Source organism: Aotus nancymaae, unplaced genomic scaffold, assembly GCF_030222135.1.
Source record: "Aotus nancymaae isolate 86718 unplaced genomic scaffold, 86718_ANA_hifiasm-v0.15.2.pri h1tg000036l, whole genome shotgun sequence".
NCBI classification, from domain to species: Eukaryota; Metazoa; Chordata; class Mammalia; order Primates; family Aotidae; genus Aotus; species Aotus nancymaae.
Genome location: NW_026988450.1, coordinates 49,269,495 through 49,290,981, shown reverse-complemented (window position 1 = coordinate 49,290,981; position 21,487 = coordinate 49,269,495). Strand labels below are relative to the sequence as shown.

The 21,487-nt window shown below is 40.2% G+C and overlaps 2 long non-coding RNA genes across 7 annotated transcripts in view; one reads left to right on the top strand and one right to left on the bottom strand.

The window, feature by feature from the left end:
• LOC135278042 (uncharacterized) overlaps positions 1 to 7,937 on the top strand; it is a 36,257-nt gene extending 28,320 nt beyond the window's left edge. The window contains exon 3 of the long non-coding RNA XR_010345594.1: positions 7,772 to 7,937. This is a non-coding gene — a long non-coding RNA (uncharacterized LOC135278042). The remainder of the gene's footprint in view (positions 1 to 7,771) is intronic.
• Positions 1 to 21,487, bottom strand: part of LOC135278041 (uncharacterized) — an 80,204-nt gene that overhangs the window by 9,656 nt on the left and 49,061 nt on the right. The gene's annotated exons all lie outside the window — the stretch shown is intronic.

Sequence of the window (21,487 nt, the reverse complement as noted above, 5' to 3'; positions counted from 1 at the left end):
TGCCTCTTGTCTGTATTTATTGTTCCCATGTTTTTTTGTTTTGTTTTGTTGTGTTTTTTTTGTGTGTTTTTTTTTGTGTTTTTTTTTTTTTTCTTGAGATGGAGTCTTTCTCTGTCTCCCAGGCTGGAGTGCAGTAGCAGCTCACTACAACCTCCGCCTCCTGGGTTCAAGCAATTCTCCATCCTCAGCTTCCCAAGTAGCTGGGATTACAGGTATGTGCCATCAGATTTTGAAAATGAAAGTTTCATATAAATATATTTCTTTCAAAATGAATTTTATAAATCTTTTCCCTCCAAATTTAAAACTTAAAACTCTACTAAGTTTCCATGAAAAGAATCCGTGGGAGCTTAAGCTTTAAAAGATTTATAAAATTCATTTTGAAAGAAATATATTTATGAGTAAGTTTCATTTTCAAAATTCTAATGTGTGATCACTCCATTTAGATTAAAATGTTGCCTGGTGCACTTGCAACCCACACATGGCAGAATTCATTGGTGTGGAAGAAGGAAAGGGAAACTCTGACTGCATATGGTCCAAAGCTGATGACAGGCCTGTTTGTGCATAAAGACAATATTTTTAGAAACCCATAACCTTAGCAATCTCAAATGCCAAAAGCAGAGTGTGAAATAACCAAACTAGAAAAAAAAATGGAGGCCTTATTATTGATCTTCGTCACACTAATATGCCCTTTAAAGAAAAGCATACTTTTTAGAAGCAAAAAGAAATGTATGTTTTTAAAATTTTTTAATTATTCCCTTGAATATGTGTGTGTGATTTCTTTAGGACAGTCTGGGTAGTTGACACTGTTTTGTCTATTACGGATATGGGTCTGTTGTATCACGTAGTTTCCTGTTTATTAGGACCCTTGGGGGAAAATTTCTGTCTGATCATAGGATCCCAAATATTTGTAAGTGAGCAACAGGTTTATTTTTATCTCATGAATACTGTAGGTGATTTCATTGTCAATGGGCTGCTTATTTTTGTTTTCTTCATTGCTTTTTTAAAAAGTTATCTAAAAAGATGCACAAGTCTCATGACATTAGTTCCAATTAAAAAAGATTAAGTTGATTAGGTCAGATTTTTATGCAACATCTAGGAGTGACTCTGTCCCATAAGACACGCTCTGCCTTCACTTGATGTTTTCTAGCATTGATTTAGGATATGCACTAACATCATATGCATTTTCAAAATTGCATTTATTTTTAGCACCAACTTTAAGGATTTTTATTATGACAATAGAGGTTAATGAGCATTTTCACAAGATAAAAAATCCCCCAAAATATCTAAGTGTTTTAACATCATGATTGCAGTTTACTTTTCACTCAGCTCGAATCCAAGATGGGTGTTCCTGATCAGCCTGTAGCTCTCCTCCAACCCAAACACCTTTCAAACTGTGGCTCCACCATCTTCAATATGGAGCTTCCAAGATTGCCCTGCTGCCCTGTATCAAGTCTGCAAAAGAGGATAGGGGTCAGGCCACTCATATTTCACTGGCCCAAACTCAGTCACATGGCCACATTCACTGCAAGGGAAGCTGGGAAATGGAGTCTAGCTCTGTGCCCAAGAAGCAGAGAAAAACAGGTCTGATGAGGACTTAGTCAACCTCTGCAGCAATGAAACAGATAAGAAGGCAAAAGAAAAAGAGTTTTACAACCTTAAGTGGGAGAGAGAATTCAATTAACAAAAAGATAAACTATACCCCAAGGTAGTTTGCAGAATTCTATCTACCCAAATCATGTGTTAAAATGTGAAAGAAGTTAAGATAAAAATAGGGTAAGAGTGAAATTTGAAAAATGCTCTGGGGACACATGGCACATTCCTTCCCTAGTGACACAGTAGTCAGAACCAAGCCAACTATACAAGGAAGCTCAGCATGTTTAATCTGTTGCTCAGATAAAACCATCCTGGAAAAACTCCCAGTTTTACAATCTAACCGATAATCAGTATCTCAGTTATATAAATAACTTCAGCCTGCATTGAAATAGCTTCTTGCTCCTCTTGACTGGTAAAAATACCTTTGCTTCCATGGAAAAGGTGTAGAAAATGGATGTTGAGCCCAATCAAACTCATAGTATCAATATTTCGTGTTAAGCTTTAGGAGTAAGTTTTCTAATCATTGAAATCAGCTTGTTTTTGTTACTTAAGAAGCTTAAAATGATTAAGAGAATCCAACATATTAGCCTTACAATTTTATTTTGGAATGATAAATAATACTCAATTTGTGATTTTCGCTTGAAAGTTGCAAAATAATTGAATATGTTCTTTAGAAGTGCTTGAATATTCAGAATAACCTAATTTACTACATATATAAGCTAGTTTTATTCTAAGAGTTCATTGAGATACTGAAAGATTTTTTTTGCTTGGTTTGTAAATGTTGTCCCATCAGGTATTTGAAGTGTTTGAGAAAGTCAAATTTATTAAATTGGTAAAGATAACCAAACATATTCTTAGGAAATCTGATTACTTGTATAAAGATGGTCAGTTTGAAGAAATTTAATCTTTTTAAGTTTGTAAGTTAATTGAACATTAATCAAATAAGAAAAACAATTGTTCTCATTTTTATATAAAAATCACTATATTTACAAATAAAATAACCAGGTTTATAGATTAAGCTTGAAGACCTAAATCACATTTTAAGTGTAAGGGCCAGGGATAGAGGGGCAGGAATGAGCAAGAAGCTACGAGGAGCTAAGAAACCAGAACCTGAGCTGCGGTCCCCAGAGAAAGGGCCTTGCTTGGAAGTCTACCTCCTCCCAGGGGCAGGCTGTCGAGTCATATGGGGAAGAGGTAGTGAGACTGATGGGCAAAATCAAGGTCATGGCTAGATTTCTGTCAAAAACAGGGCAAAGGAAAGCAGCCCAGGATACGGGTATGACCAAGGGCCCAACCACAGGATATGGGTTGGGCGGAGATTCCAGATGGGTAGCAGGGCTCTGTGGACAGAGGGCATACATATGAGGACATAAGAGGACAAGGGAGAGGCTACACCATAATGGAGATGTCGGACCACTTGGTGCTGAGATATAGAGCAGAACAGACACTAAATAAGCCCAGTGCCTCCCTCCAAGGGACAGGAGAGGGAACAGAGAGGCCCTTGGGGAAGTGGATGCTCCTGAAGAACTGGTGGAATATACACTTGGTGTCCTGGTGCCTTGACATCTGATGTAATAATCATCATCTTAATTGTGAACCCGGTGAAGAAGGACAGGAGCAGCTTATACCAAGTTCTGAGGTGGCGGGGGTGGGGACACAGTACTCCAGTCTGGGGTGTGGAAAAGTGGGGCTACATCGACAGCATCATGGGACTCTACCATCTAGATGACAGTAACACCCCTCCCCAACTCATGATAATCAAAACTATCTCCAGAAATTGCCGAACTTTCCCCCGGCCCCCAGGCAGACAAAATTGTCTGTGGATAAGACCGACTGCTCTAGAATGTAAATGCCACGAAAACTGGAACATTTTTCTTACGTATCTCCAGCAAACATAAGTGGCACTGAATAAGTATTTGTTGAATAAATGAATGAATAAGTGACTTATGAATCATAACAGCAGTGGAAGAGCAGTGATAACACGACAGTCAAATCCCAAAGCCTTCCTGGATTAAAATAAGTGAGAATCAATTGGCGTAAGACAAAACCAAGACAGCTTTATCCTTAAAAAAGTTAAGAAAGAAATAATGGTTTGTTTATAGTTAAAATATTTAATTTTTTTCTGGTTGGGACATTGTTTGGTTTATTTCTTCATGCTAATAGTGAGTATATACTTATCTTTATAAATATAATTTAATACTTTAAACACAGGTGTGTTGCTTCTCTGGGGTTCTTAACATTCCAGTTGGAAATCTGTCTCTGTTTAAACCACAAAGCTCCATACATCACTGAAGTGAATGGATCACCAATCAACTAGCGACAGGAACAAGAGGCACAGGGCGCAGAGTGAAGGAGGAAGAGTATGAAATGCCTTCCCATTTCCCCCAAAATCCCAGAATGCAATCACCATATCTCAGAGGAACATCTGGTTGAATTGGGAGGGTGGGTAAAATTTTGGAGGATCTGGGAGGCCAGGCCTTGTTTTAAGGTAGTGAGCATTTGAGAGCCATGAGTACATGTGAAGCACAGTCAGATGTTGTCAATGGTGCCTTAAGAAGATTGTGCAGGCAGTGGCAGGCAGGGAAGAAAGTAGAGGAGAGAGATGCACCAGGCTGGCTATGATGAGATGTGCACCAAGGAGTCCGGCTGCTTGACCTCAGAGCCAAGGAAATGGAGTGTGGCCATTACTGCAAAGCTGGACTTCTGCTAAGGACAGAGCTTTCCTAATGCTTACACATTGTTAGTTTACAACTCTCTGACTGTAGCAAAGTTTGATGATAATGGAATTTATTGTCCCAGTTAAACAACTCAGAGAGGGTTACTAAGGCGGGGTCATGAAGACCTGGACAAACTGACCCTCTCACCACCTTGGATAGCCTTGTCCACCTGAGTCAAATCCAGTGTCATCTGAGAGTGAAGGATTATTTTGTTTCAAGGGTAATCAGCTTTAAGGCAAGATTCTAGGAAGAAACTTTCACATAAAATTTTCTTTTCATTAAGATCCAGAGAATAATTTTCAGCAGTTATGAAGTTATAGTCTCTTATCTTTGTTTCTTTGATTTTTATAACATTGTGGCTGAAAATGCCAGCAAATCCTTTATATTCATCCTTCCTTTCTCCCTCATAACAGAATCCCTGGTTTATCAGCTAGGACTATGGAAATCCAGACAGCATGTCTCATTTTCCAGCTTTTCTTGCTAGCTAGGTGTGACCCTGTTCCTAACTTTTTTTTTTCTTTTTTTTTTTTTTTGAGACAGAGTCTTGCTCTGCCACCCAGGCTAGAATGCAGTGGCATGATCTTGGCTCACTGCAACCTCCACCTCCCAGCTTCAAGCGATTCTCATGCCTCAGCCTCCCGAGTAGCTGGGACTACAGGTGTGCACCAGCACACCCAGCTAATTTTTAGTAGAGACAGGGTTTCACTATATTAGCTAAGCTGGTCTCAAACTCCTGACCTCAAGTGATCCACCTGGCTTGGCCTCCCAAAGTGCCGGGATTATGGGCATGAGCCACACGCCTGACCTGTTGCTACCTTCCGACTAATGAGATGAGAGAACATGTATCATGTGGCAGTTTCTGGGAACCTTCCCAAAAGGTTCTGCTCTTTGCCCTCCTCCATCTTGCTGATACGGCCCCTGGGCGGTGGTTAGGCAGGCTGTCCTAGGATGGCGGCGGGGCGGAGGGGTGAGGGACCTTGCAAAGCTGCCACCCCAGTCCTTCACATGAGACAGAAATAATACTATATCTTGTGTAGGCTTCTCTTTGGGATATTTTCTGTTACTTGCAGACATACTCATCCTCAGTAATAAAAAAATAAAATTGTATTCTATAATGTGATTTCTCACCTACCCTACTAAAAATGTTTTATAACTTCTCCTTACTCATTCTTTCTTCCCCACAATTTGTCCCACAGGTAATTGATAAATGATCTCTGAAAATTCCAGCTGAATCATGTCACCCACACCCTGCCACCCATGTTTGAGAATCTTCAGTGCCTTCCCATTTCCCTCAAACCAAGTACACTTCCTTGGCCTGGTATGGAAGGTCTCCACAATCTGCACCCAGCCTGCCTCTCCAGCCTGCTCTCTGCTACTCCCTCTGCTTGGCTGGGACGGCCCTTCTCCTTAAAGAGGAGGCTGTCCCCACTTCTGCCTGCCAGTGTTCTCTACATCTTTCAAGGTCCATCTCATTAGCCAGGCGTGGTAGCTAGTGCTTGTATTCACAGCTGCTTAGGAGGCTGAGGTGGGAGGATCACTGGGAGGTCGAGGCTTCAGAAGGGAGCTATGATCATGCCACTGCACTCCAGCCCAGGTGACAGAGGGAGACCCTGTCTCTTTAAAAAATAAATAAATAAATAAATCAGTAAATAAATCTGTGAAAGGTTGTATTTGCTTTGTTTCCCCACCCCTCGCACTGCCCAGGCTTTACTCATCTTTGACTCAGAGGGTGTCTGTAGCTCTCCCCTGGGAGGAAGTATCCACCAAGGAGTCAATGTTACTACTTCTCTAGCTGGGTCATCTCCATGATATTTCCTTTCCTCTGGTGGCTTTCACCGAAGGTGTCATTTTTCTGATCAGTCGTCTGCCATTAGCACTCACCAGGTCATGTGTCTTTCCTGTTAACCTAAGTTTGGGTTACCTATACCTACTATCCAATAAAAGTTTCTTGCTCCTTTTTGATTTTGAGTTACATTACAAAGCCTCCATCTATGAACTTAGTCTGAGGTGGCGCCATGCCTGACCCCTTCTTCCTGGCCTTCCCACTCAACTGCAGAAGTCTGTGGGTTGGGATGGGGGAATCTAAGACAGTCTCTCCAAACTAGAACTGACAGGAAAATGTTAACATTTATTGGGCCAGAAGTCATGGTAATCACTTTACATGTATCATCTCGTCTCTCCCAAAAACCACAAGTCACATAACTAGTAAATGGTGGACTCAGAACTCAAACCCAGGCAGCCTGCCCCCAGCACCCTTGCACTGTAATGTGCTATCTACTCTGCAAACTCAAGGCAGTATGCCAGTGTCACATATGAACAGTTTAGACCCAGAAGGAATCACTTCTTCCCGAACCTCTTTTGAGTATTACTATTTTTATAGGAGGTGTTTCCTAAAGCCGCAGACAATGTGCAAAAAATGAAATCAGATTCTTTTTAAAGAAACTCATGAGGAACAAATGACTCTTGATCAGGCTGTTCCTCTTTTGATCAACATCCTGGCAGGAAGCATTGCTTGCAACAAGCACAAGAGACTTGAGAAGCAAGGAGTGTTTGCCCTTGCCTATAACTGGGTTTCCTGTTTTGCTTTCCAAAATTTGCATAGAATTTTTTAAGTGCTTTTAGGAAAAGTTTTTGTTTGTTTGTTTTGCTTTTTGTTTTTTCCATGAGGCAAGATTTATGTTGGTGAGTGACCAGCCACAGAAACTGTACAGAATCAGCTTGAGTTACCTAGATAGAAACCGTTACCTCTTCACTGAAGCCTATTCTGTGCCCTTCATCTGTTCACTTAGAAATATCCAGTCCTGGGCCAGGAGCGGTGGCTCACACCTTTAATTTCAGCACTTTGGGAGGCCAAGGTGGGCAGATCACCAGGTCAGGAGTTCAAGACCAGCCTGGCCAACATGGTGAAACCCTGTCTCTACTAAAAATACAAAAATTAGCTGAGCATGGTGGCACATGCCTGTAATCCCAGCTACTCAGGAGGCTGAGGCAGGAGAATTGCTTGAGCTGGGACCCGGGAGGCAGAGGTTGCAGTGAGCTAAGATTGCACCACTGCACTCCAGCCTGGGCTACAGAGTGAGACTCCATCTCAAAAAAAAAAAAAAAAAGAAAAGAAAGAAAGAAATGGCCAGTCCTCTCTTTGTGCTTTCACTCTGACCCCCACATATTCCCGTGGCACTTTGTCAAGCTTAGTTGTATACATGCCTGTTACTCTGCTAGACTGTCAGCTCCTTGGAGGGAGGAACTATGTCTGACTCATCTGTTTATCTCAAGGTGCCTGGCACATAGTAGCCACTCAACAGATGCTAGTAGCATGAATGAGAGAACAATGACTGCTTGAAGGGTGTCAGCATTGATTGAGTACCTCCTTTGTGACAAGCACCATGCAGGTGGCTTGCACCCACATTTCATTTAATTCTCACAACCCAGCTGGGCAGTTACTTTTATTCTTCATTTTTCAGATGAGGAAGCAGACTCACGGAGTTAAGTGCATCACCCAAGGTCAAGGTCACACAGATGGTAAACACGAACCAGGAGTCAAGCTCAAGTGCTCGCTCCCATTCTATCTCTTTTGCTTCCTTCCTTAAAGTAACACATGAAGGAAGTCAGCAGCATAGAAGACTCGCTGATCCTTACAGGTACTGGGCAACTTTGAAAAGCTCTCTCCTATTATGGAATGGTGGAACTTACTTTTGAGTGGTCCTGGCAGAACGAGATTATGGAGACAGAAACTGCCTTGATTTTCTGTGATCTTTTCTACAAATGGCAATATGGAACAGGGGAAGGAAGGGGGTCAGCTTGGCCAGGGTTCAAATCCTAGTTCTATCACTTACCAGCTGTGTGTGTGTGTGTGTGACTCTGGCAAGGTATTCAACAGCTCTGTATCCCTTATAGAGGGACAATCACACTTACTGGACAGGAGAGTGAAGAGTAAATCAGAAATTTCAAGGGAAGTAGTTGGCACCCAGTGAATGCTTTATAAAAGGTAGTGTTTGGGGGTTTTTGTTTGTTTGTTTGTTTGTTTGAGACAGAGTCTTGCTCTGTTGCCAGGCTGGAGTGCAGTGGCGCAATCTCAGCTCACTGCAACCTCCGGCTCTCTGGTTTAAGCGACTCTCCTGCCTCAACCTCCCGAGAGTAGCTGGGATTACAGGCATGTCCCCCCACACCTAGCTAACTTTTGTATTTTTAGTAGAGACAGGGTTTCACCATGTTGGCCAGAATGGTCTTGATCTCCCGACCTCATGATCTGCCCACCTCAGCCTCCCAAAGTGTTGGGATTACAGGCGTGAGCCAGCATGCCTGGGCAAAATGTAGTGTTTTTAATAGGAAGGTGCCCATGAGGTGCTGTGTTCCTGTATCAGTGATCCTAGCTGACTCCCTCTAGCCTTAGCAGGCCAAGGTATGAGGCACAACTCTGTCCCTTCACGCCAGGGTTCCCTCTGTCCAGAGAGGGAACCCTCATCTACCCAAGTGACCAAATCCTCCATAAGACACCCTTCCTGAACTCCTTTAACCACTTTAACTCTGCTGCATGGTTTCTTTGCTGTTAATTTGGTAATTGATTGATTGATTGGTATAAGAAGGATCTTGGATCGATTGGCACAGGCCAGGGGCCCACAAACTAGAACGTACAGCCCATATTTATCCCTTCTCTTGGTTTTGTGTGATCCATGAAATAAGAATGGCGTTTATATTTTTGGAAAAAACAATCAAAAGAATATTATTTCATGGCACAAAAAAAACTGTATGAAATTCAAACTTCAGTGTCCATAAATAAAGTTTTATTGGAACACAACTGTGCTCATTTATTTACATAGTGTCTATGGCTGCTTTCCTGTTACAATGGCCATAGTGAGTAGTCGCAACAGAGACCATATGGCCCGCCAGCCTAAAATAGTTCCCATCTGGCCCTTCACAGAATAAGTTTGCCAGCCCCTGGTATAACCAAATTGCAGCAGAAGCCTCCTCACTTAGAAATATTCAACCAAACCCCTGCCCTTCCCCTTCTTCACTCCATTTCCAAATGGAGTCCCAGGTTGGAAATTCTTTTAATTAACAAACTGCCAATACTCCCTGGAAAGTTTGCAAGTGCACACTGATCTCCACACTTCCATTTTATTTGACTTAATCACACTTTATCCCAGCATGGAAGAGCAAGTAAGGAGAAGGTGGAACTAGGCAAGGAGGGGGAAGGAAAGAGCCAAAGAAGGCCAGGCGTGGTGGCTCATGCCTATGACCCCAACACTTTGGGAGGCTGAGGCAGGCGGATCACTTGAGGTCAGGAGTTCAAGACCAGCCTGGCCAACATGGTGAAATGCTGTCTCTACTAAAACTACAATTCGCTGGGCGTGGTGGCACATGGCAGTAATCCCAACTACTTAAGAGGCTGAGGCAGGAGAATCGCTTGAACCCAGGAGGCGGAGTTTGCAGTGAGCCAAGATTGCGCCACTGAATTCCAGCCTGAGCAACAGAGGAGATTCCGTCTCAAAAAAATAAATAAATAAAAAATAGAGAGCCGAAGAAGAGAACGAGGGAGGCAGTGAAAAGGCTAAGCAACATCATAGTTTGCTCCAGACAAGAAAATCCATCAAAAGCCAGAAAGGGAAACATTTAACAGAAATTTATAAATACTCCTGCTTTTTCTGCACTGACATAAGCACATCATCTCCTCCTCAAGAAAGCTTTAACAGTTTTGACAAGATGGCAGCAAGACGCAATAATGCCAGTTAGGGAAGAGGATTGATCAAGCAACTATTGTTGAAAAAGTTTAATATTTACTCAGCTTAGGAATTAACCAGTTGACAGAGATGAACTCAAAACTCTTGCCAAGATTTGACCGTCCTGGCAAACAAAGCTACAGAGTTAGAACTATCTAAAAGAAGTCACAGAATCCCTTAAGAAAGAAAGAAACAGCAATTTTTTAGCATTAAAATTGTAATGTTGGAAGCCTATAAAAATCAACAAGAACAGATCTGGTAGCAAAAAGACAAGGACATCATTTAAAGATTTTTTTAAATTATTTTATAAAGCTACTGCAAATCAAATATTTAAAGATTTTTTTTAAAGCCTGCACCTTCACTTGATTAACATGTCTTATTTGATTAATAGAAAGACAAGCCCTTGTGATGTTAATACCAGAGAACAGCCGCAAAACCTTGGTACCAAAGGACCTCATAGCAAGATTCTGAAGCTCAAAAACAGGGATTTCTGAAAGACCAGAATAAGCCTAGCAAAACATTTCTCCATTTTAAGGCAGAGCAGAGATGAAGACCACAAGAGCACAAGTGTGCCAAAGTCAAGTCCCATTGGGATTTGATACAGAGGGGAGATTTCATCTAAACAGGACTCACATAGGGATGTGAAAAGCTGAAAAATCTCATTTCCCAAGATAAAAGAGAAAAATCACAAAAGCAAAAAGCAAAGCAGTACAAGCAAAAGGAAGAGTAAAGCCAAGTGCGGTGGCTCACACCTGTAATCTCAGCACTTTGGGAGAATGAGGTGGGCGGATCACTTGAGGCCAGGAGTTCAAGACCAATCTGGCCATCATGGTGAAACCTCGTCTCTACTAACAATACACACACACACACACACACACACACACACACACACACACAAAATTAGCCCTGTGTGATGTTGATGCCTGTAATGCCAGCTACTTGGGAGGCTGAGGCGTGAGAATCACTTGAACCCGGAAGGTGGACATTGCAGTGAGCAGAGATCACGCCACTGCACACCAGCCTGAGCAATAGAGTAAGATCCTGTCTGAAAAAAACAAAACAAAACAAACCAACAAACAAAAAGAATAAAGCACTTGCAACACTGTCTATATCCTGGTCCATCTAGTATTGGCTTATGCTCTTGACTCTTTCAATTCAGGAGTTCTGTATTTCACATTTGTGGGAGTTTGTTTACAAGTCTACTCACAATCAGAGAAGGATGTCCCAGTGGCTTACTGTCAATTATTAATTGCCACAAATCAAACAAAAGAGGCAAAAGGAAAAAATTAAAAGGAAGAATTCTAACCAGTACTCCTCAAAACTGTCAAGATCACAAAAAGCAAAGCAAGTCTGAGAAACAATCACAGCCAAGAGGAGTCTAAGGAGACACGATGATGAAACGTAATGTGGTATCCTGGATGAGATTCTGGGACAGGAAAAGGATATTAGGTAAAAGTCAAAGAGACCTGAATAAAACACTGACCTTGGTTAATAATAATGTATCAATATTGATTAATTAATTGTGCCAAATCAACCATTACTAACACAAGAGGCTAATATAGGGAAAACTGGAAGAGCAAAGGGTGGTAATATCAGACCTCTGTACTAACTTTATAGCTTTTCTGTAAATTTAAAACTATTCCAAAGAGAGGAGGGGAAATGGAGAGATGTTGGTTAAAGTTGCAGCTATGTAGGATAAATAGGTTTAGAACTCTAAGGTACAGCTGTGGCACATATACACCATGGAATATTATGCAGCCATTAAAAACGAGGAGTTCGCGTCCTTTGTAGGGACATGGATGAACCTGGAAAACATCATTCTCAGCAAACTGACACAAGAACACAAAATCAAACACCACATGTTCTCACTCATAGGCGGGTGTTGAACAAGGAGAACACATGGACACAGGGAGGGGAGCACTATACATGGGGGTCTGTTGTGGGGGAGTGGGGGGGACAGCGGGGGGGTGGGGAATTGGGGAGGGATAGCATGGGGAGAAATGCCAGATATGGGTGAAGGGGAGGAAGGCAGCAAATCACACTGCCACGTATGCACCTAAGCAACAACCTTGCATGTTTTTCACATGTACCCCAAAACCTAAAATGCAATAAAAAAAAAAAAAAAAAAAAAAAAAAAAGAACTCTAAGGTACAGCATGAAGACTGGAGTTAATAATATTATATTGCATACTGGAAATTTGTTAAGAGAGTAGATTTCAGGTGCTTTTACCACCACCACCACCAAAAAAAGGTAAGTATGTAAGAAGATGGATATGTTAGTCTGCTTGACTGTAGTAATCATTTCATTATGCCTATGTATATCAAAATATCATGTCATACGCTTTAAATATGTGCAATAAAAAGCAAGATTTTTTTAAATTTAAAAAAAAACTTAGAAGAAAAAAGTATTCACTGAGTGAACATTTCACGAGTGCCTACACACCATCAGCCACTGTGCCAGAAGTCTCACTTGAAATCTGGAGTTGCGGTGAGTTTGCCTGTCAAAACTAGCCAGTGGCTCACTACAGATAGGGCTTTGGGAACAAAGTGTCCCCTTGACCTTGCAATGGCCTAAGGTGGTGTTTTCCAAAGTGAAACTCACTGTGAGATTTAATAGGTGTTAATTTAAAAGAAAAAAGAAACAACGACAAAAAAAAGAGAAGGTGGTCTTTGATTTTTAAAAAAATTAGAAAAATTAGATGAAAACAAATTAAACATACTTCTTTACTACTGCACCTCTCACAGCCCTTATTATGCTTTTGCACATTGCAACTATATTGAAATGTACAATGTAGCATTTCCCAAATTGATTTGATTATAAAACTCATTCATTGCAGAATACCTGTTGGGACTAGCTTCCTCCAAAGATACTTTGGAAACCACTAATTTATGCAGCCTGAAAGAGGACTAGGATGCTGAAAACTGCTAAACGAAGAGCCTGATACAGTAAAGTTAAAAGAAACACAATGAAAACAATCTAATTAGCCATTACTGATTTTTAACTGGTTGCATCAGAGATCTCTTGCCAAACTAATTGCTGAAAAATTCTCATATGATGCTCACAGCCTGGAACAAGAGTCAAATGGACTGTGTATCTTGTTATATGTAACTGGATAAGGAAACTATTAATAGTAGGTTCAGTCGACATCTTCAGTTGCTAAACAAAAGGCATTTGCATCTCAGCCTTTTGAAAAGTTACACAAATTTGAGGGTGGACAATGAATATTTGGTTGAGATTAGTTAATGCGGAGATGAATAAATCCTCCTTATCCTGAAGAACAAAGACAATTCAGTTTCCAAATAACTGCAGACACCCAAATGTATCTTGGACAGCTGGAATATTTAGAACCCATATATGATAAATTGTACATTTTCTTCTTTTCTACATGCAACTTTCTCAAGTCTAAACTGCATTTTAATTTAATCAGTTTGAGCAGTTGTATATCTTCAGCTGAGATTAAAGTAAAAATAGGTTCAGACCAGGCAGGGTTCTTTTCCAAATTTGTTTCAAAATATAGCAGATGATAGGTATAAAACTTGAATCATGACAACACAGCTTTGTTAGGGGACACAGTAGTAGCATTTTTATCATCCTCTGACTGCTTTCAGCACAGTCCTTGAAGAATTGAAAAAATTCTTGCTTGGGATGCATTTAAAGTAGCAGAAAAATAATTGTTGAGGAAACAGAAGACCTAAGACAGCAGAATAGAGCAAGGAATCAGAACTTAGCAGAAAAAGCACAGGCTTTTTGGAGCGTGACAGATGTTGGTTTGAATCCAAATTCTTCCCTTCAAAGCTGAGTAATCTTGGGCAAATCACTTTTGGAAACTCAGCTTTCTCATCAGTAAGATGGCAATAATCTCATCCCCTTTGCAAGGCCACTGTAAGTAACAGAGTTTAATGCACACAAAGTGTGCCTTTAACAGTACCAGACACAGATAACATAGTGCTAGTGCTAACATAATAGAGGTAGTATATCTCAGTAAATGGTTATTGTAATAAGAAAGTACCATCGCCCATCTTAAATAGCAGAGTTTGTTTGGCAGGGATACAAGCCAATATTGGAATACAAACATAAAATAACAAAAGCCAGGTTAAAAAAGAAACGCAGGCCAAGTAAAGTAAAGCCTGTATGGAAAGAACAACTTTATTTGTATCAGTAGAGTTTTTTGGAAGGGAGGCAAGACCAGTAAACTTTTGGCTATTTGATAAAATTGAACTCAGTTAAAACGGTTTTGCTTCAGTCAAGTTTGTAAGATGGGCTAACCTGTCATCTCCAGAACAAAGTCTTCTAAAACTAGTACATTCCTGGACTAAAGCAAGAAAAACTATTGGATCTTCATTAATGATACAATGAAAGTGAACAAAGGAAATGTTTCCCAAATTGCATTCTGGGTGTTATTCAGAAAAAAAAAATTATGGAATTAATATAATGTAGGAGCTGTTGGGTTAAACAAAGTTAAACCAGTTTCTAGGCTTTTTTCCTAAAGTAAATTGATAAAAATGTAAACAGTAGGGAAGAACATAGGACAAAAAGTAAGATTTCTGCTCACTTCAGCTCTATCCTCCAGTTCTTCACAGAATCAGCAATTGTTACTAGTAGTTTCTTGTGTATCCTTCCAGAACCACTGCATGCATATATGAGGAGATCTCAAAAAGTTTATGGAAAAATGAAATTAAAAGATAAAAATAAAAATCATAAACTTTATTTCTTGACAAGTTCTATCAAGGTCAAGCTAATTTTGTAAGTGATGATACCAACCATTCAGTTCATCTCTAGAGAACTGAGAATACTGGGAGTAACCATGTCATGTAGTTTCATATATATAGATAGATAGATAGATACATACATACATACATATATATACCAAACTTTATATGTATATGAAGTTTTATTTGTCTTTTATAGTTTTGTTTTTAGATTAGGAAACAAAAAGTAGTTAGAAGGAGCCAAATTAGGACTATAAGGTGGATGCTTAATGATTTTCCATGGAAACTCTCACAAAATTGCCCTTGTTTGATGAGAGGAATGAACAGAAGCATTGTCATGGTGGAGGAGGACTCTCTGGTAAAACTTTCTTAGGCATTTTTCTGCTAAAGCTTTGGTTAACTTTCTCAAAACACTCTCATAACAAGCATATGTTGTCACTCTTTGGCCCTCCAGAAAGTCAACCAGCAAAATGCCTTCAGCATCCCCCAAAAAACTGTTGCCATACCTTTGCTCTTAACCAGTCCCTTTTTGCTTTGACTGGACCACTTACGCCTCTTGGTAGCCATTGCTTTGATTGTGCTTTATCTTCAGAATTGTACTGGTGAAGTCATGTTTCATCTCTTGCTACAATTTTTCAAAGAAATGCTTCAGGATATTGATTCCACTTGTTTAAAATTTCCATTGAAAGCTCTGCTTTTGTCTGCAGTTGATCTGGCTCAATGGTTTTAGAACCCATCAGGGGGAAAATTTGCTCAACTTTAATTTCTCAGTCATAATTGTGTAAGCTGAACCAACAGAAATGTCTATGGTGTTGGCTATTATTTCTGCTGTTACTCATCGGTCCTCTTCAATTACAGCATGTACAAGATAGTTAATTTTTCTCTAAAAAAATTGATGTGGATGATCTGCCACTGTGGGGTATATCTAGCACATCATCTTGTCTTTTCTTAAAATGAGTTATCCATTTATAAACTACAAATTTCTTTGGAACATGGTTCCCATAAACTTTTCATAAAGTATCAGTGGTTTCACTATTCTTCCACCCAAGCTTCACCCTAAATTTGATGTCTGTTCTTGCTTCTATTTTAGCAGAATTCATGTTGCTCTAATAGGGGTTCTATTCAAACTGATGTTTTATCCTTTTTACTGCCTCAAACTAGATTCTGTTCAGACATGTTATAACAAGTTAGCGCAAGTTAATTTTGGTACAATTTTTTAAATCTATGCATAGTTTACTTCACAATAAGCATTTTCCATGAACTTTTTGAAGACCCTTCATACAAACATTTTGGTTAATCAATGTATAGCTAGATATGGATAAATACATTACAAAATGGTAGCAAACTATACATACTTCTCCATTTTCCCTTGTTCACTTATATATCTTGGGAAAATATCAGTTCATTTAGATCAGTGAGTCTCTCAGTTGGATACATTAAATATACCAAAAAATAGATTAGTGGCTCTCAACCTGGAATAATTAGTCTACAGGCTTTTTAATTGTCACAACTGGGAGGGTGACAGAGCAGGTTGCTACTGGCAACTAGTGGGCAGCATTTACCAAACTCCCTACCCACTAAATACCCTTTAAATAATGGGTAGAGTTTAGGGATGCTGCAAAACATCCTACAATGCACAGGACAGCCCTACAACAAAGATTTATTAGGCCCCAAATGGCAATGTTAAGAAACCCTGATTTCTGTCTAGTCATTTTTAAATGACTAAATGACTATTCAGTCATTTCACTGCATAGATTAATCATAATTTATATAACCAGTATAATATTGGTGGTCATTTAAGTGTCCTTTACCAGGAAAAAAAAAAGCTGAAATGAATATCCTTGTGCAAATGCAGAAGCATATCAATAAGATAACATTCTGTAAATGGAATGGGGAGGGGGTGTCAAACTATGTGCGCATTTTTATCTTTTATAAATAATGTCACTTATCCTCCAAACACAATATAGCAATTTACACTGCATTCAACAATGCATGCAAATTCCTGTTTTCTGATATCCTACCCCAAACAGTATAGTAACATACTTTTTGATATTTGCCAATCTAATTGGTTAAAATAGTGTTGTCTAAATTTGCACTTACTTAATTATAAGCAAAGTTGAACTTTTAAAACTATTTGTTATTTTTATGAACTATTTGATTAATTTTATTTGACACAGGACTTCTCAGAGCCTTTAATATGTTTGTCTATATATGACACTCCAAGAGGTAGCATTCAGCAATTCCCAGTCTTTCATCTTTGTAACCTAATTTTTTTCATAGGTCATTTTGAGAAAATATGGTTATGTAAAACAGTGAGAATTACTGAATATAAGACATCAGGATGAGATTGACATATAGAAAGAATTTATACAATTTCAGTGAATGTGTAACAGTGACTTATCAATTATTTGGTGGTATTTCTAGGAGATAGGGACACTGCTAACCCATGGTTGCAAGTAAGAGCAACTGAACTTGAATCTTATAGACCTCTAATACTCCTTTATCAAATGTATTAATCAAGATTATTTTCCTTGCAGGTGAGTGAAATTCACAGAAACAATTAAAACTGATTTTTTTTTTTTTTTTTTTTTTTTTGAGATGGAGTCTCGCTCTGTCACCTGGGCCAGGGTGCAGTGGCACAATCTCAGCTAACTGCAACCTCTGCCTCCCAGGTTCAAGTAATTCCCTGCCTCAGTGTCCTGAGCAGCTGGGATTACAGGCACCTGTCACCATGCCCAGCTAATTTTTCTATTTTGTAGACATGGGGTTTCAGCTTCTTGGCCAGGCTGGTCTTGAACTCCTGACATTGTGATCCACCCACCTTGGCCTCTCAAAGTGCTGGGGTTATAGGAGTGAGCCCCCGCACCCAACCAAAACTGATTTTTTTTTAAGCAAAGAACTTATTTGCTTATATAAATAAACCTTGGGAAGGGTTTCTATGCAGCTGTGCCTCAAGTATAACTGGTGCCAAGAACTCGAACTCCGTGAGTTTTCTCTCTTGACCCTTCAGTTTTATTCTCTCAACTGAGCCACCCGCTAGCTGCCTACATCTGATGTTTCACTGTTTCACCACCAGAGAGAGACTGAAACACTTGCTCTCATATTCCAGGTTCAGAAGTATCAGGAAAGACCTGGATTATTGCCTATCCCTGTGCCAAACAGCAGTGCCAAGATCAGTAGTCCTGAGAAGACTGAGTACTCATTAGTGTCACGTGATAAGAGTAGGAGTTTCGCCCAGAAGAGAGACAAGGGAGGGCTCTCTCACCAACACATGACGTGACATTCTTTGCCTCCATGTTAACAAGAGACGAAGAAACATTCCTAGAGAACACAGTCATCGTGAACCAAGTGGCACTTGACAAATAAATTTAAAAGAATGTAACATCCATGTCCTTGTGCAGTTTACACAGACTTGCCAATGTCTAAAGCCACATTAGGCACTGGAGCAAAGCTCTCAATTGACTGGATTTGGACAGGTAAAGAAATACATATCACAAGGATTGGCAGCTGTAGTTCTGGGGCAGAATGTAAGCTTTCATGAGCTTAGTAAGAGATCCACATTCAAACAGCTACAATGGCATGGAATGAGGAAACTGGGCTACTCAGTAACATTGTATGAACATTTCAAATCTTATTAGTTTTCTATTTGCTGCTGTAACAAATTACCACAAACGTAGCATCTTAAACGATACAAATGTATTATCTTACAGTTCTGGAGGTCCAAAATGGTTCTTACTGGGGGGAAATCAAGGTGTTGGCAGGCCTGCATCCCCTTCTGGAGGGTCTAGGAAAGATCTATTTTCTTGCCTTTCCCAGCTCCTAGAGGCTGCTCATCTTCCTTGGTTCATGGTTCCCTTCCCCAGCTTCAAAACCAGCAACAGTCGGTCCAGTCCTTCTCACATCCCATACCTCTGACCTCACTGCTGTTGTCGTCTCTCTCCTCTCTCTCTTTTTTTTTTTTTTGAGATGGAGTCTTGCTCTGTCACCCAGGCTGGAGTGCAGTGCAGTGGTGCGATCTTGGCTCACTGCAACCTCCACCTCCTGAGTTCAAGCGATTTTCCTGTCTCAGCCTTCCAAATAGATGGGATTATAGGCATGTGCCACCATGCCCCGCTAATTTTTTGTATTTTTAGTAGAAACAGGGTTTCATCGTGTTAGCCAGGACGGTCTCCATCTCCTGACCTCATGATCCGCCCACCTTGGCCTCTCAAAGTGCTATCACAGGCGTGAGCCACTGCACCCGGCCATATCTCCTTCTTTCTGACTTGTATTCTGCCTCCCGCTTCCACCTTTAAGGGCCCTCGTGATTACACTGAGCCCACATAGAGTATCCAGTAGAATTTCCCAATCTTGAAGTCAGCCAATTAGCAAGCTTTATTCTATCTTCTATCTTAATTTTCTTTTGCCACGTACCTACCACTTTCACTAGTTCCAGGCCTTAGGACACAGGCTTTCCCCGGGGAGGCATTATTCTGCCTACCACAAATTAAGAACTTAGGAGACAGGCATGACAGGGCACATCTGTAGTCCCAGCTACTTGGGAGGCTGAAGCAGAAGGATTGCTTCAAGTCCAGCCTGGGCAACACAGTGAGACCCTAACTCTAAAAAAAATTTTAAAAAAAGAAAAAGAAGAAATTTGGGCTGGGCATGGTGGTTCACACCTGTAATCCCAGCACTTCAGGAGGTCAAGGTGAACCAATTGCTTGAAGCCAGGAGTTTGAGACCAGCCTGGCCAACATGGCAAAACCCTGTCTCTACTAAAAATACAAAAATTAGCTGGACATGATGGCTTGTGCCTGTAATCCCAGCTACTTGAGTGGCTGAGGCATGAGAACCACTTGAACCTGGTGAGGCAGAGGTTACAATGAGCCGAGATGGCACCATTGCACCCAAGCCTGAATGACAGAGTGAGATTGCCTCAAAGAAAAAGAAAGAAAAGAACTTAAAGACAGCATCAGTATTTTTCTCTTGAACCATCAAAAGGACAATGGGCATTTGAAATACTGATTATCAATTATACTAAATACTCCAAACATATAAGGTAAAAGTCCAAAATGTAAATGTTTAAAATGTTCAGGGGACCCAGTTTACATGGACGTGGAAAGGTAAGTCTCTCTGTAAACTAACTCCTAAGAGGCAAGGAGTTTGATTTCTTAAAAATTCAAGTTAACATTTTTCAAACTGGTTACTTATTTTTTAATAATTCAGGAAATTATTCACATTGCTCAATTTCCATTATATCCTCCCATTAACAGTAGCAATTATATACAATATAAATCATAGCATCCCATAGAATGCAGACATTAAAATTTGTAAAATAAAATACCCATAACAGAAAACCGGAGGGCAAAAGTTTTTATAAATTATATTAAAATTATTAAAGGATTATCCTTTTCTTAGTGGATATGGGAAGCTTCTTCATAATAATGCTGACATTATTCCCTCTTTTCCTGACTGCAAAGCTTATGCTTAAAGCTGTCTGAATATGTAAATATAATGTTCATAGAGTTTCCTATAGATACAACATGAAATGAGAAAAATAAGTTAGTTCATCCATGACCCCATTGGAAACTTTTCTAAGAGTATGAGTAAAGAAATGCCCTCAGACACTGTTAGTGGGAGTATATATTGGTATAATCTTTTTGGAGGGCAATTTGGCATATCTATAAAAATATTTATAGATACGTATCTTTCAACTGTACAATTATCTGCTAGAAATCTATCCTATAGAAAAACACAAACACATGAGAATGAATGTATGTACTATAATATTTGTTGTAGCATTATTTATAATAACATAGCAGAAAAAATAGAGATAATCATCCACAGATGAATGGTTAAATTATGTGCATCAATTTCTTGGAATATTATATATATATTTTTTGCTAGACAGAGAGTTATAATGGACAAATTATAATGAAATGTATAAAGAATTATAGTGGAGGCCAGGCGCGGTGGCTCACACCTGTAATCTCAGCACATTGGGAGGCTGAGGCAGGTAGATCAACTGAAGTCGGGAGTTTGAGACCAGCCTGGCCAACGTGGTGAAACCTCACCTTTACTAAAAATACAAAAATTAGCTGGGCATGGTGGCGTGTGCCTGTAATCCCAGCTATTCAAAAAACTGAGGTGGGAGAATTGCTTGAACCTGGGAGGTGGAGGTTTCAGTGAGCAAGATCATGCCACTGCACTCCAGCCTGGGCAACAAAGTGAGACTCCATCTCAAAAAAAAAAAAAAAAAGAATTATAGTGAAAATTCAGTGGATTAAAAAAAGTTAGACCCAATTTTAAAATGTGCAAAGGGGAAAACCATCCCAGCAACCCGACCACAGCTGGTCTTCCCTGGACACCATGAACCACACTGTCTAAACCTTCTTCACTCCTGCCAACACTGACTGTTCCCCCCCCAACTATGAGATGCTGAAGGAGGAGCACGAGGTGGCTGTGCTGGGGACGCCCCACAACCCTGCTCCCCCAACATCCATCGTGATCCAAATCCGCAGCGAGACCTCAGTGCCCGACCATGTCATCTGGTCCCTTTTCAACACCCTGTTCATGAACTCCTGCTGCCTGGGCTTCATAGCATTCACCTACTCTGTAAACTCTAGGGACAGGAAGATGGTTGGCGACCTGACCAGGGCCCAGGCCTATGCCTCCACCGCCAAGTGCCTGAATGTCGGGGCCCTGTTTTGGGCATCATCATGACCATTCTGCTTATCATCATCCAGTATTGATCTTGCAAGTCTATCGA